This window comes from Botryllus schlosseri, chromosome 3, assembly GCF_051294905.1.
Source record: "Botryllus schlosseri isolate E-star chromosome 3, Bs_hap1, whole genome shotgun sequence".
Classification (NCBI taxonomy): domain Eukaryota; kingdom Metazoa; phylum Chordata; class Ascidiacea; order Stolidobranchia; family Styelidae; genus Botryllus; species Botryllus schlosseri.
Window position 1 is genome coordinate 8,043,189 of NC_137238.1, and position 14,564 is coordinate 8,057,752.

A 14,564-nucleotide genomic window follows, 5' to 3' on the forward strand; every position below is an offset into this window, starting at 1 on the left:
TACCTGCGTGAACTGCGTATATCCACACGGCCTTTTGTGATTGTCCAAGTTCAAGTATGCTAGCGTATTTTTCTCTTTGCTACGAATTCGGCAATATCTATATTGCGTAACTGTAACATTCTTTTATCGCTAGGAGATATCTAATGTGTAATTATAGTAAGTTTGATTGCTGTTAAAACATGGCCACCGGAAATTTGGTCGAAGTCGTGTCTATCTATGGCAGTGGTCGGGAACCTTTTTCGTCCGAAGAGCCATATTGGCCCAATTTTTTTCCATTTCAACTCCCAAAGAGCCATACACGTCTTTCAACTGTTACTTCACAATTGAAAATTTGTGACGTCATGGTAGCACATGGGATTCGTCGTGTGCGCCTCATTTTCTCTGTAAAAAATTCGTACTTATCATGCTGGTAACCGTATTCAAGCATGCGAAATTTGAGTTAAGAGAACGTAGCTTATTGCGACAACCCATGATCACATCCGTAAATGGAGCCAAACATGATCACTACAGCCGTATATACCCAATGTAAGTTGTGATACATCAGTGACATGGGGTCGGGGGAGGCAAGCGAGGCAGTTCGTCACCTGTCGCTACGATGAGTGAACGAAAATTGTGAAAATTTCAATGACTATTGGTATTTTCTATCGATGTTAATGAATGACTGAATTTTGAACATTTTCCTCTTAAAATTAGGCGACTTGCATATTTATTATTCGAAAATACAGCCCGATGCGATAGGTAAGGCACAGACGGGCGAAACGTCGACATTGATACCGCAATTCATCGTAAATAGCTTAGAATTCATAATAACTGATGTGAACTGAATGTAACTGTTGCACTGATTCCGAAAATCTAAATACTGATCGACTTCTCAATTCTGAAAGTATTTGGCGAGAACATAACGTTGCGCTATACATGCCTATATTTTATCGCTGGTGTCACAAAGTGACATACCAATCAAGAACGTCGATAGCTATGGCGTTGTTTGTAATTGCGAATGTCACTTCCACGGCAGTTCATTTCGCGCCATAAATCAGGAAAACGGAGCGTATGTATATTTGATAACTACGTTGTCATTTATGGGCATCACCATGTCTGCTATTCTCTTTGATCAATCAACGTATCGTGCAATCCAAGATTTCAAGTCGGGTACATCGAATTCGCACGTGATATTCGTCGCCGGCGCGACAGTAACTTCAATTTGGGGATTTTGAAAAGGGCTGTCCGAGCCCCTAACCCTGAAGACGACATTGTCTTTACCTTTCAAAGACATGTTCATACGCCCACGAGAATGATTATTGTGGTCGTGATGAAATTTTACTAACAAGTTGCTGCAATATTGATCAATTCAGTAACAAAAAAAATTTATTTGGCAAAGAGCCATATCTTATACCCAAAAGAGCCATATATGGCTCGCGAGCCATAGGTTCCCGACCGCTGATCTATGGCATGATGAAATATTCCGATGAGGCAAAAAATGCTTTCTGCAAGGGCTAATTAAAGTATAAGTCAGGATTTGTACTTCAAGTTACAATGCGTGGCCATACAGTCCATGGAATTGTCAGGGCGTCAATGAAGGATAGGAGTTACAATGCTGAGGTTCTTGTTGACGGCTGTGGGAATATTTTAGATGCAAAATGTGCCTGTCCGAATGGGACGGAGTTTTGCAGTCATATGGTAGCAACAGCCATATACGCAAACCGTTAAAGGATTTTCAAGGACTAATTTACCTAATTCCTGGATTTCAGAGCCCAAATCATCATTTTCTGAAATGAAACCAATTTCCCAGATATTTCCAGATATCAAACCTTTCCAAGCGATCTCACAGCCAGTTAATTCAACCGACAAAATGTATCTGTTTGAGCGTCTGAAAGCTGCATCCAGTGATTGTCCAATGACATGGATTGTTGGGCCAGAACAGGAACCATCTCATGATAGTGGTTTCAAACCACCACACATGGAAGACTTGATTCCAATCTACATGAACGATACCAGAGAGTTTTTGGAAAAATGTAAAGTTAATGTCGGGCAAATAAAATGGTTGGAAACTGTGACTGCAGCACAACGAGAGTGTCCAATTTGGGGCAAGTTCAGGTCACTACGGTTAACGAGCAGTAATTTCGGAAGGGTGATACACAGTTATGACCGGCATTATTTAGATATGGTTTCATTCCAGCATTGCACTGCACAATGAAACAAGACTGCTGCTAGTAAAAATAAAGAATCATCGGCACAGTGATAAATTATGTGCTTCAAGAACAAATATGAGCATGCGACATACTTAGTTTGAGTAACTTGAGCATATGACTTTACAACGTAAAACACTTCTGAAATGGACCCGTAAATATAGACCCTGTGTACTGCAAAATTCCATCCATATGCTGAAGTGTCACGCTTTAAAGTCGCATGCTTATGTCAAAGGATCTAATGGAATGGAGTATAATAACAAAATATTGTCAAGGAAAACAAGACAGTCAGCGTGCCAATATACTAAGGTAGAGTATGAACTACTGTTGAACAACTTGTACAGTCATATTCAAGTCAAATTAGTGGGCCTATCACGGCCTGACAGTATGTGCTCAAAATTTTTGAAGAAATTATTAAATTATCCAGTAACACTAATTCAGCCCATATGCTGAAAGAGTCACACGCTATCCAGCCACATGTTCATGCCCACGGATTCAATGGACTGATAAATAGAAACGCAATATTGCAAATAAAAACAAGATAATGTCCTAGGATAAAACTAGAGTATGAACTACTGTTCCGCAACTTGCACAGCAATAACCAAGTCAAATGACTTAGCCTATAGTAGGCCCTTCACCTATGTGCTCAAAATTGTTGAAGGCATTATTCAATTTTCCACAGACACTAAATTCAACCAACATGTGTCACGCACCATCAATCCACATAGGGCGGTATATATACAATAGGGTTGTCCAAAATTTGGAAAATCTTAAAAATACCCCGTGATTGTGTCTCATTCTACAGATTATTGATGAAAAAAAACAATGAGCCTGAAAGCAGCTTACAGGAAAGCCGTTAAGATTTCGGGCAAACCGTTTGAAAGTAGCTGCTCAAGAATGGGCGCTCCGCCGACCATAGAGCGACGAGAAGACTAGTAATCATATAACCACGGCTCTTGATTGGCTAATCAGCTATGCTTCAAAGATCACGACTGCAGCAGCTTGCTGATTAGGTGTTCAATGAGTCTGCTACCGGCGGGGATTCTGAAAGCGCATTTTTGGCAGGTTCGCAGATGATGATTTAAGATTAATTCAGGACATGTTGAGGTACGAAATACATGATGAACAAACAACAGCTGCTTCACAAAAACCTTTACAGTATCACTGCTTTATTGTGAAGGAAGCGGCTGTAGCCTAGATGCCGTGTTTTCATCGAGGAAAAGCAAAGGCGCATGCAAGTGGTGAACGAATTCCCCGTTTCAGAAGTGATCCATCATCAGTGAATACAAACATAAAGCTTGACTATGACGCTATACTTTGTGTGATCTTATTGGACCCAAATTGTAGTATATAGTTGAGATTATGAATGGTCTAGGGATCGACTGAATCAGCCGGTTATGCTTGGCAGTTATATCTACTGCAAATTGAATTCACTTATAAGTGTTGTCAAAGTCCTTAATAATGCTGCAGAAAAGAGGTGTAAGGTAAGCACAGACTATGCTGGATATGATATCCAAACTACGCTGGATACTATGCAGCATAGTCTATGCTTTTCTGTACACCTCTTTTCTGCGGGATCAATAAGGACTTCGACATACCATGCGAGTGTGCGTACATTACCACCTCTTTTCTGCGTTATCATCAATGACTTTAACAACACGTACAAGTGAATTCAATTTGCTCTAAGCATTTGATAAGTGCCAAGCATAACCCGCTGATTCAGCCGATCCCTAGAGCATTCAAAACGTCAACTATATAGGCCTACTACAGCTTCAGCTCAATAAGATCACACAAAGTATAGTGTCATTGTTGAGCTTTATATTTGTATTCACCGCGCGATGATGGATCCCTTTTGAAACGGTGAATTCGCTCAACACTTGCATAAGGCCTTTGCTTTCCCTCGATGAAAACTCGGCATATAGGCTTCAGCCGTTTCCTTCACAATAAAGCAGACATGCAGTAAAAGTTTTTTGTGAAGCAGCTGCTGTTTGATCATCATGTATTTCGTACCTCAACATGTCCTGAATTAATCCTAAATCAACCTACCAACAATGCGCATTCAGAATCCCCGCCGGTAGCAGACTCCTTGAACACCTAATCAGCAAGCTGCTGCTGTCGTGATCATTGAAGCATAACCGATTAGCCAATCAAGAGCCGTGGTTATGTGATTACTAGTCTTCTCGCCGTTCTATGGTCGGTGACACGCCCATTTTTGAGCAGCTTCTTTCAAACGCTTTGCCCGAAATCTTAACGGCTGTCCTGTAAACTTCCTTCTGGCACATTGTCGTTTTTTATCAATAATCTATAGAATGAGACACAATCACGCAGTATTTTTAAGATTTTCCAAATTTTGGACAACCCTATTGTATATATATATAATATATAGATTTAGTGTCGAATATATTGACAACCATTTCAACAACAATAACAAAAGAACGGTAGGAATGGAGCAAAAATAATACAATAATAATAATATAATATATATGCTAAATAAAAATTATAGATATAGATATGTAATGTCTTATGGCAGCAATTTCAAAAACACTCACAAAGGAACAGTTGGAATAAAGGAACAATAAATATAACATAACTAGATTTAGAAATCCATGGTAGAAATAGTAACCGAAGAAGTATTCTCAGTAGTAGTTGAAAAAAAAATCAGCTCCTAGACGGTAGAAAAGCGGTAATTTATATGGTGTTGAAACTTCAAGGTATATGTTGTTTCGCTTAATATTTGAGCGTGTGGCCAATTTCCCTGCATGACTGTGTGCATTTGATTTCCCCGATACATTTCTTGCATATGCATGCAGTCTTAGTTGAACATATCGGTGTGCCATTCTAGTAATGGGGGCAGCAGCATGACACGGTGGGATATCGTTCTGTTTCGGAAGTTTTTCAAATATAAATGGTCGGGTAAGTTTTCGAACCGTGCGACATATATGTTATTGCGAAAAATTGTTTCGATAACTCGGAAAAACGGAGCATTGTCGGGGTCGGGTGGGTTTAATATTCATCCTCAGTTGCTATTGATAAATTTCCATCTTTCTTGTAGGACCGTATGACTGTTAAATTTGAAGAAATGTTAGATGATCGGAGAACCGGCTCCTGTACGGAAAAAATGCGAGCGGCAAGTCTCGCACTCCGAAGGCGTGCTTTCTTTAGCGATAACCCAGCCGCAAACGTAATAGTGGGCGTTCGCTTCTCCTTCGTCCGACATGCGTCGGCCAGTAATTTCAAATTTTCTTCCGCTTCGAGTCCCTCCTGATTTTATTTCAAAGTGCATGATAAAGCATAATAACCGAAGCAAAGTAAAGAAGAAATATAGTGCGTGCCTATATGAATCTTTGATGGCTAGACTTGAGATCTCAAGTCTTACAGGCCCGCACCTCCGCGAGGTTGGCAACACTGGTATACCGTAATCAGTCTGCCTATATTAATACTCAGGGTGTGATTTTACTATCAGAATGCCATTGGGAGATACGAGTAAGATAACCAAGGGATTGAGAGATGGAAGCCTTGAACAGGTAGATGCACACAGCTCTGATATAAATCACCAAAGTTCAGCTTGGAACTTTTACTGGATGTGATAGCGCTACCAAGAGCTATCAAGGTTATACTCAGTGTAGAAAGTGCAAAATCACTTATAAACATGATCGTGCTACAAGCGGTACATCGAGACTGCATCAGCACTCAGCTTCATGTCAAAATGACACGCAGACGTCTTCGAACTCCACATCTCAAGTGCAGAGTGAGATGATTGCATATATGAAAACCACAAAATTGCCTTAACAAGCAGTGGCATCAATGACAGGCGCATTTGTGGATTTCAGTGCACACGAGTTGGTTTCTATGAAATCTGCAGAAAGCAAAGGGATGGGTAATCTGATTCAAAAGGCTGTGGAAATTGGTGCAAAATATGGCGCTGTTGATACTTTCTAGGCGCTTCGCTAAAAGCGAGCACACACCAGCCTTTCCTTGACTTGTAAGGGTAGAACTGGGTCCACAGAATGTTTTTGGTCCCTACCAATTTTCGCGCAATATCCTTCAGATGATACAGATATGTAGGCTACGTTTAAGTAGTCTACATTGAATATGTCAGATTATTATGATATCGATTACCTTAGCCGCTTGTTGCGTAGGGATCCGCAGATGCGTGGCACTTTTGATGGCGGGTGTCGATACTTTCTATAGTCGCTTTTATGGTTAAGTGTGAGCAATGAGCATTGAGCATGGGCATAAATTACAAGCTTTTATTTGATCCGTCAGGGTAGGACTTGGTCCGCGAATACAGCAGGTAAAATGTTGATTGTTGAATAAAGTTCAACAGCAGGAATGTCGAATTAAACTGAGATCGCTGTCCGGATTCAATCCGTTATTGGAAAGCTTGCGGGCCAGACCTGCCAAATGTTACCGCCAAATCCATACCTTTGTTTTTCACTGGAATATATCTGATATCACTATAATCGTTGACGTTGGAATTTGGTTTATCGGTTTTCAATCACCAAACAGTTTTTTTGAATGCCGGGGACCTTTTGCGTCAAAAGTAATACAGTGGTATCACAGATATTTGAATTATATTCACTCAGTAGCCTGTATTTATATTCCTAATGTAACTTACGTAAAACGGATTTGCATTATTTTTTTCGCATCTGTGAATAACTGAATGTCCATTGTCCATTCGGCCCAACAGAGTATGCACTTTTTCGCTTTCTCGGAATTTGGTGTCAAGATCACCGACGTGGTGCTAATGGGGACTAGAATGAAAACTCAACACTGTAGTTGTATTACTACAATATGATATATTTACATTATCTAAATTTGCTGTCTTGAGTGAATCTTATTACTTGAAACTATATTTTTCTTACTAGAAATTCAAACTTCTGTTTGAAATGTACTGGGTAATACAAACATTTTTCCAGTTACTTGGAATTTCTTTGCGGGTCGGATGAAGTCGTCAGGCGGGCCACATCCTGCCCGCGGGCCGTAGGCTATGTTTTACATCCAAGATTTACTCTTATGGCGTGAGGTATTTGGAGACTTGCAAAACCTCGCTTTGTTGACTAAAATGTCCATCCCTCTCTTATGGTATTATGTTATTGGTGACACCTTACCCATTAAATAAATGAGATATTTGTGTTTAAGTGGTTGCAAAGTTACCAGGAATATATTAAATGGCCAATTGCTGTATCCCTGGCTGCTCATGGTCGACGGCAAAGGCAAAGGACTTGAATACGACGAGGTCATTTTTCAAAATACCACGTGTCGACTTGGCTAAAACTGACGAAGAAATGTCACACAGGGAGGAGCTTAGAAGGCTTGTTTTATCTATGCGAGATCCACACAAAGATGATGATATCAAGTTTCAGCTTAAAAAGGAGAGGTAAATATTTCGATCTCTTGTTGCTCAAGGAGGATAAATGATAATACATATTGTGTCAAATTTTCGGGGATCGTTCGTTAGTAATTTCTCTACTCAAGTAGCAGTAGAAGTGGCGATTTCCAAGTAAGTGGCCAACCTTTTCAGCCAAAGGGCCACATTCGGTTGACGAAATATTGCGCGGGCCACTAGCCGCGGTAAGCGCGAAAATTTGTTCGAAGTTCATAGCTCAGTAAGTATGTCACTTGACTATATTGCGGGCCTGCTGTATATCGCTGGGCTCAGTTTGCAACGACTGGACTATTATTCGGCGCCTGGACATATCAATTTCGAAAGCTTTGACCAACATATGTCAATCATTTTGTGCCTAGTAGGGATGGTGTGAACCTCTGAAAGGTTCGGGTTCGTGTGAACGCGAACCTTTTTGAAAGGTTCTGTGTGAACACGAACGTGAACCTCGTGACGTCATATTGCTAATTCCAACCCTATCTTTCAATGAAGTGATAGCCTATGCCCTATATTAATGTACACGATACCTAGCGAAGACTCGGGCCACATTAATGTCACATTGCTGAAGTACATATTGGCGTTTTAAACGTCGCTAAATGTATCAACCGCGGTTATCAAAGGATATAATATTCTCATAAAATCAATACATTCCGTCGCTTTGCCAACAATTTCGACGAGGACTTACCAGGGAATATAAGCTTACGCCTTTACGGTCTTAGCCAGACCGGACAATGTGTTCGTAGTCTGAGTATTGCGAAATTTATATTGAGCAGAGTGTAAAACCGGTTTCTATACTCGCTACTGATACCATAAACACAAGTTATATAGCAGTAGCCAGCACCTTATTCGCCCGGATTTGGTTTTAATGATACAGTAAAGATATGAAGTCAAGATTGACCCCGTACGCTCGTTCGATTTTTTTTCATCAGCAAACGATATCAATGTCATTGATTGATTAATCTTCATTCGCTGACTACGTATATCGCTCGTGATGTTGTGTGATTGCGGGTCAAGCGCACATCAGAGAGTCACTAAATATTCACAAACGGAAAGCTGGATATTTCGAGAAATGTTTTGCAACAAAAAAGTACGTAAAACTTTTAAGGTTGTCATGGTGCATGCTCGTTTAGCGTTAATTTTTTTTATGCTGTCAGCGCCATGCATAGAGTGACCCGCAGTTGAAATGCAATAAATTTGAACCGAAGATTTTATAATGAAGTGCAAATTACAATTTATTGAAAAGGTTCACAGTGCAGAACCTACCAAGGTTCTGTTGTGAACGCGAACCTCCAAATTTCCGAGGTTCACACACAGAACGCGAACGTGAACCTCACGTTCACACCATCCCTAGTGCCTAGGTTTCACAGTCGACGGTCTTTCTGCGAGCGCAAACGCAAGGTCGCATATGTTGAACGACACTTTGTCTCGTCATCGCGAATATAGTTAGACTCAATCTGATACATTAGGATTAGGCGCTCTTTCATTTTCACAAAGGGGTAACAATATAAAAACAAAGACATCGAGTGACAACATGTTGCGCGAAACGTGTAGAAAATTTTGACTTTTGATAAATAATATATCGCAAATTATTCTGCTTGATTGTAGTGTTCGAAGATCTACCAAAGTGTGACCGACTCATGGATCTGCCACTGCGTCGGAACTGATATTTTAGTCATCACGTCTCAAGTGTTGCGGCCAGACTAATCAAAGTTTTGGTTGGCTTTACAAGTTCACAATCTGTGCAATCCATTTTTGATAATATTACTAATTTCAGAAATTACCTCGCGGGTCACTCAAAACCTTCTCGCGGGCCACGGGTTGGCCGGCCCTGAGCTATAGTGTATCTAATTTTACAGCGCATAAATTTATGTGACATGCACTTTGGTGGCGAAGACATTATTCAAAAGGGCAGTCGCAAATGCTTTAAGACCGGTGCAGTTGAAGGATAATGCGCGAAAATTGGTAGGGCCCTAATACATTCTGTGGACCCAGGTCTACCCTTGAAAAAGTATCAACAGCGCAGCGTTTCTCTGCGACGCGATTGCTCAGTCATTGCTATTGCCGCGATGTCAGCTGATCCCACTCTCGCCGCTCGGCCGCATCCTTGCTCTTGAGCTAGTCTCTCGTTTCGCCAGACAGCATTGTTGCGTCACACTGCCAATCTACTTAACAATGAATAATTTGGGGCTGATTGTGGGGGTTCCAGGGCCATGAGTGGAATAAAATTTATATTTTCGTAATCAGTGCAGAGTCAGCTTTCGATTGATACCCGATTCATCAAATTTAATGCTCGGCAAGCCGGTCAAAAATGACCGTTAAATTGCCTGTAGCCAAATGGAAATTGTGACGTGATACAATTTCATTGAACCGTGAGATTTGCTTGTGTCGACACCATATAGGACACTATGGTTAAATTCTCAGGTTGAATAAACTCCTCCAACAAACAAACGACCAAAAAGATTTGGGTAACTTTGAGCTCCCAATTGGGAGTTTTAGGTGCGGCAGTTACGGTCCTGGTAGATCGTATAACTCTTGTGTATATTAATATGGCCGCTGTTCCGCTCACGTCGCGAAACCCAATAATCTAATCCACTGTGTGATTGCGGTTTTACTTCCACAATGGTGCGGATTGGGGCTGGGCCAGCTTCATACAATTCTTACGTGAAAGGGATACTGCACAGATCTGGAGAAAGAATATATTTCAATGTTTATGCTGTACAACGTACATATAAGATGTCCTGTATCTACTGAAGTTGCGATGTCAGAACATTCAATCCGATGGTACAATCATTTCATGTGACTTTTACATTATGTACAATGATTTCAAGGCCAGAAATTTTAAACCGACTCCAAACATTATTGTACGTACTGCTCTAAATCCTCAATTCATTACGATTCGTTGCGGTGGTGCCGTATACTTCGATGGGAAGTTGAATTGTTAATAAATTGCGATTATGGCTATTTTATATTACAACAATACGACCTGCCAAGGTACCGTAAATCTACATCAAATACACTTCTGTCCGAGTTTAATGGACACCCCTTTCAACGGCATACGACCCTGCTCGAATACTGGTCACTTCAGCACCAACTTCAAGTACATTCTCGTTGCCGTTAGCCGTAGGTTGTTGAAGCCGGGGGATAAAAGCCTTCGTTTCCCCTCCCATTTTCGACTTGTAGATTTTGACTCCATACGTGCCATTACGATCTATCAGAGTCGGATGAAAAACTTAAGGTAGCCCACGTAATAATTGTCATTGTTCTAAAACAATTGCAACGGCGCAGCACAATGACCATAACAGCGGTCCGTGCGTGGTTGCGATTGTTTAGAACAATGCCGATTTTCATATTTTGAAGGCTATTTCGGGGTGGTTCCATTGCCTTGATGAAAATTTAATGTATATTATCAGAATCAGCGCGACTGTAGCTTTCAAATAAGATCAACTTTATTTAATTTGAGCGCTCGGGTCGTCATCTATGGGATTAGCAATTACGCTCCCGTTTCATGCTATGAAGCGACAACAAATCTGCCGTTGTCGCATCACTCGACCGTGACTCTCGTGCTGCCCATCTATCCGTAGGTTAGTTATCTATAGGTGGAGTCACACCGACACCTGAGTATCATGTGATAGCAAGGTGCGTTTGTTGACAAGATTCTCTCGTTCCCCTTCCTCTGTCTCATCGAGCAATGAACACGAACACCTCTTATGTGGATGTGCAGCGCACGGTACCCGAGAATAGTGTCTCCTTGCCGAGTCGCTGGTGCATTCATTGGTTCTGATTGTTACGCCCACTGTCTACTGGCTTCAACGTAGAAGTCTAAGTTTGGGAGCGGTGCCCCGTCTCAAACCTCTCGCGCGGGGCCTCTGCGCGAATATACGATATAATCGTTAGACATTCGGCCTTTAGAGATACGCCTTCTGCGCTGAGTGACGGCTCAAGACCCCATCAGCCTCTCCAAATTATCATGAGATTCCTGTTGTTGACGGAAAAGTCGCTCCCACGTAAACAGACAACGCGGTTTCGTACATTCAGTGGTAGGTCTAACTGTTGGTAGGAATTCCCCCTTGGATCTTTATTCGTTTTTATTCCCGTTCGTTCCGACATTGCCCTCTGCGATCCATTTTGTCTTCAGCTAGGTGGTGACTAGGCCGCCCCTGAAATTGTTAGACCAGTATGTAAAGTCACAGCGATTTCAATCTTGGCATAGAGGATCAAGTATGATCAACCTTCCTCACCACTGAACTTTCAACAATGATAATAGGATGAATGTTGCTAAGGCTTGAGAGATATTTCATCTCGACATTACACAACAAAATACTGTTAACTTATGTAATCCTCTGGGTACTCTGGAGCCTCTCATAGGATTACGTAATAGGCTGCGTTCAGATTTGAAAAAAGGATGGTCAGTAAATGAATGAATGAATGAATAGAGTTCCATCACAAAAATTGTGCAGCGAGCCATTACAACATAAAACATGATATTGTACCAACATAAAGCATGGTACTTACAGCAGCAGGTTCTTCAGATAATGCAAACCAAATCCCGTAGGTCTATTCAACTTGGCTAATCCATCCCTTTGGGAAAAAAACAGGATACCATCATTGATGACGTCACGGTCGGTAGATGCTGAAATATCATTAAATTCGCATTAAGAAGCTGGATGCCATTAATACCTTGTCCTTGATTTCGCTAGGATTCAGATATTCTTTTACATGCAACACTGGGGCGTGTTATGTTTTGCATAACCTAAGAAGAACCGCATCCATATATGGTGGCACTGGAATTGGCCATTTGGACAGCCGCAATGTTCGTGACTGATATTCTGATCAGTCGATCTGAGTCAATAAGGGTGGGTTTCAAAAAGTTGTCTTAATTTAGACCTGGCTTAAGGCCAGTGAATGACTTGCCCAAGACGCCAGGCGTCGGCGGTCTTACTTCGGTTTCAAATGTCAATTTGGCGCCGCGCTCGGCCAGGGTTTTGTTACTCAATTAGATGTAACGATCGATTTCATTGAAGATGCGCTTCACGTAGTTTTCATGCTTATTGGTCCACACAGCGCAATCGATTTTATTGATTTTGACCAGGATCTCCTGCTATGCCATATTTGTTCCCGAATCTATAGGTCTATTATTCACGTTTGTAGCAGCCGGACCCGTTGTAATATTAAATAAATTCATTGGTTCCATTGTTTTCATCCCGGTTTGGACACTTGGCTTGGGATCTTGTTTATGGACTGGACACTTGGCTTGGGATCTTGTTCAGTCTTTTTCAATTTTGTACTTGACCGATAGCGAAGTAGATTTTGCTGTGGCGCGTTCCTTTCTTGACTTCTCAGCCAGCTTGCTATTAATTGGAACAATATGCTTCGACCAGTCGTGCGAGGAATCTGTGGCATGGTTGTCATTCACGTGCATTTTACGTAAGTCGTGATTTCCTCTGTTGATCGATTTATGGAACAAAAGACAACGGTCAATCAGATACGTTCGCCATTATCACAATCTGAATAAAACAATACAATTGTAATGGACACACTTCTACATCTAATGCACCAGAAGCTGACACTGCAGACGGACAGTCGGTGATACTCGAATGGAAAATAGCTTCAATGAAATCAATACGGCAGGGTGTCTCAACTTCACATATAACGGCAACGGGCCACATTTAGAGGATACTGGGGGCTGCAGAACAGAACTTTATTTTCAATCTAGTATTAAATTCACTTTATTCAGTTTGTTAGTTGTAGACCGGCAGTTAAGCGCATTTTGACACATTCAAAATCATTAACTAGTGCTACTGGTAGCAACTTGGTGGAGCGTACATTACCAGGTTCGTACGCTACGAGTGTGATAACAGAAATATTGCTGATATCTTGGCTTTAACGATATTCGATCAATCTTGAACGATACCCTATTTAAAATATTCTGCACTTATTGCACAATGGCCCGAAATATGCATTGCTGACTTTGACATCTAGCTAGCAGTGATGAGCACCGGAGCGGAGTCGGAGTGGATCCGGAGCGGAGTTTTGCCAATTTTGTGATACCCGGAGTGGAGTCGGAGTTTACAACGGATATTTTTCCGGAGTTTTACGGAGTATTGTAAGTTTTACCCGGTGCCCCCGATATCTTTGACCAGAAGACACTATTGATTACAAACCAAAACAGACAGTTGACACCTTGTAAAGTTGTAATATAACGGGTAACATGCAAAAATGATTGCCAAGTGCATAAAAATCAGCCATCTGCACTGCAATTGGGAACTGGAGAGTAACCTAGTGATCTAGCAAGGCATTTCCGTTGAGCAGTGTCTGTAGTTCACAAACTTGAAGCCACCCAACATCATTCGCAGTGCATCATTTGTTCCCTGCCTTGAGATGCAGTCTTTGAATCCACTACTGTGTGCTGAATGTCACCATATTATGAGATAAGATCTTCCACGTTGCTGTCATTGCAGTCTGCTAGAAAGTCACATTACATTCCTCCTTGCGTATTTGTTTTGTGACTAATTTTCATGCTACCCCAGTAATTGTGCAAAACATTTACAATCAGCAACATACAGCGGGGCTTCCATATGGTACAGCCTTTAGCTACCCTGATTCTTCCAGCAAGTTCATGATCATAACGGAATATATCCCATCATCCTGATGACATTCAACATAGTAATAGGTCCATTTTGTGAAAATGTGTTCCCAATGTTGGTATCAGTTGAAACAAGATAATATCCGATACCACTTTTGTGATAACTTTTCGCAACTTTCATCGTACCGTACTTGCAATTTGCAGTGAGAGATATCGATAATAAGTGTTACATCAATATTACCTTTATATCTGTGAGAAATATACATACAACAGGCAAGTATCTGGATGGAAACAATAATAACTTATGCAATATGTTACATGACTTAATGATTGCATTTCTGAACAGCCACACTAAATAACTATGGTACAACTACCGTCTGCTTTGCTCGCATCAACTCAACTACACTTC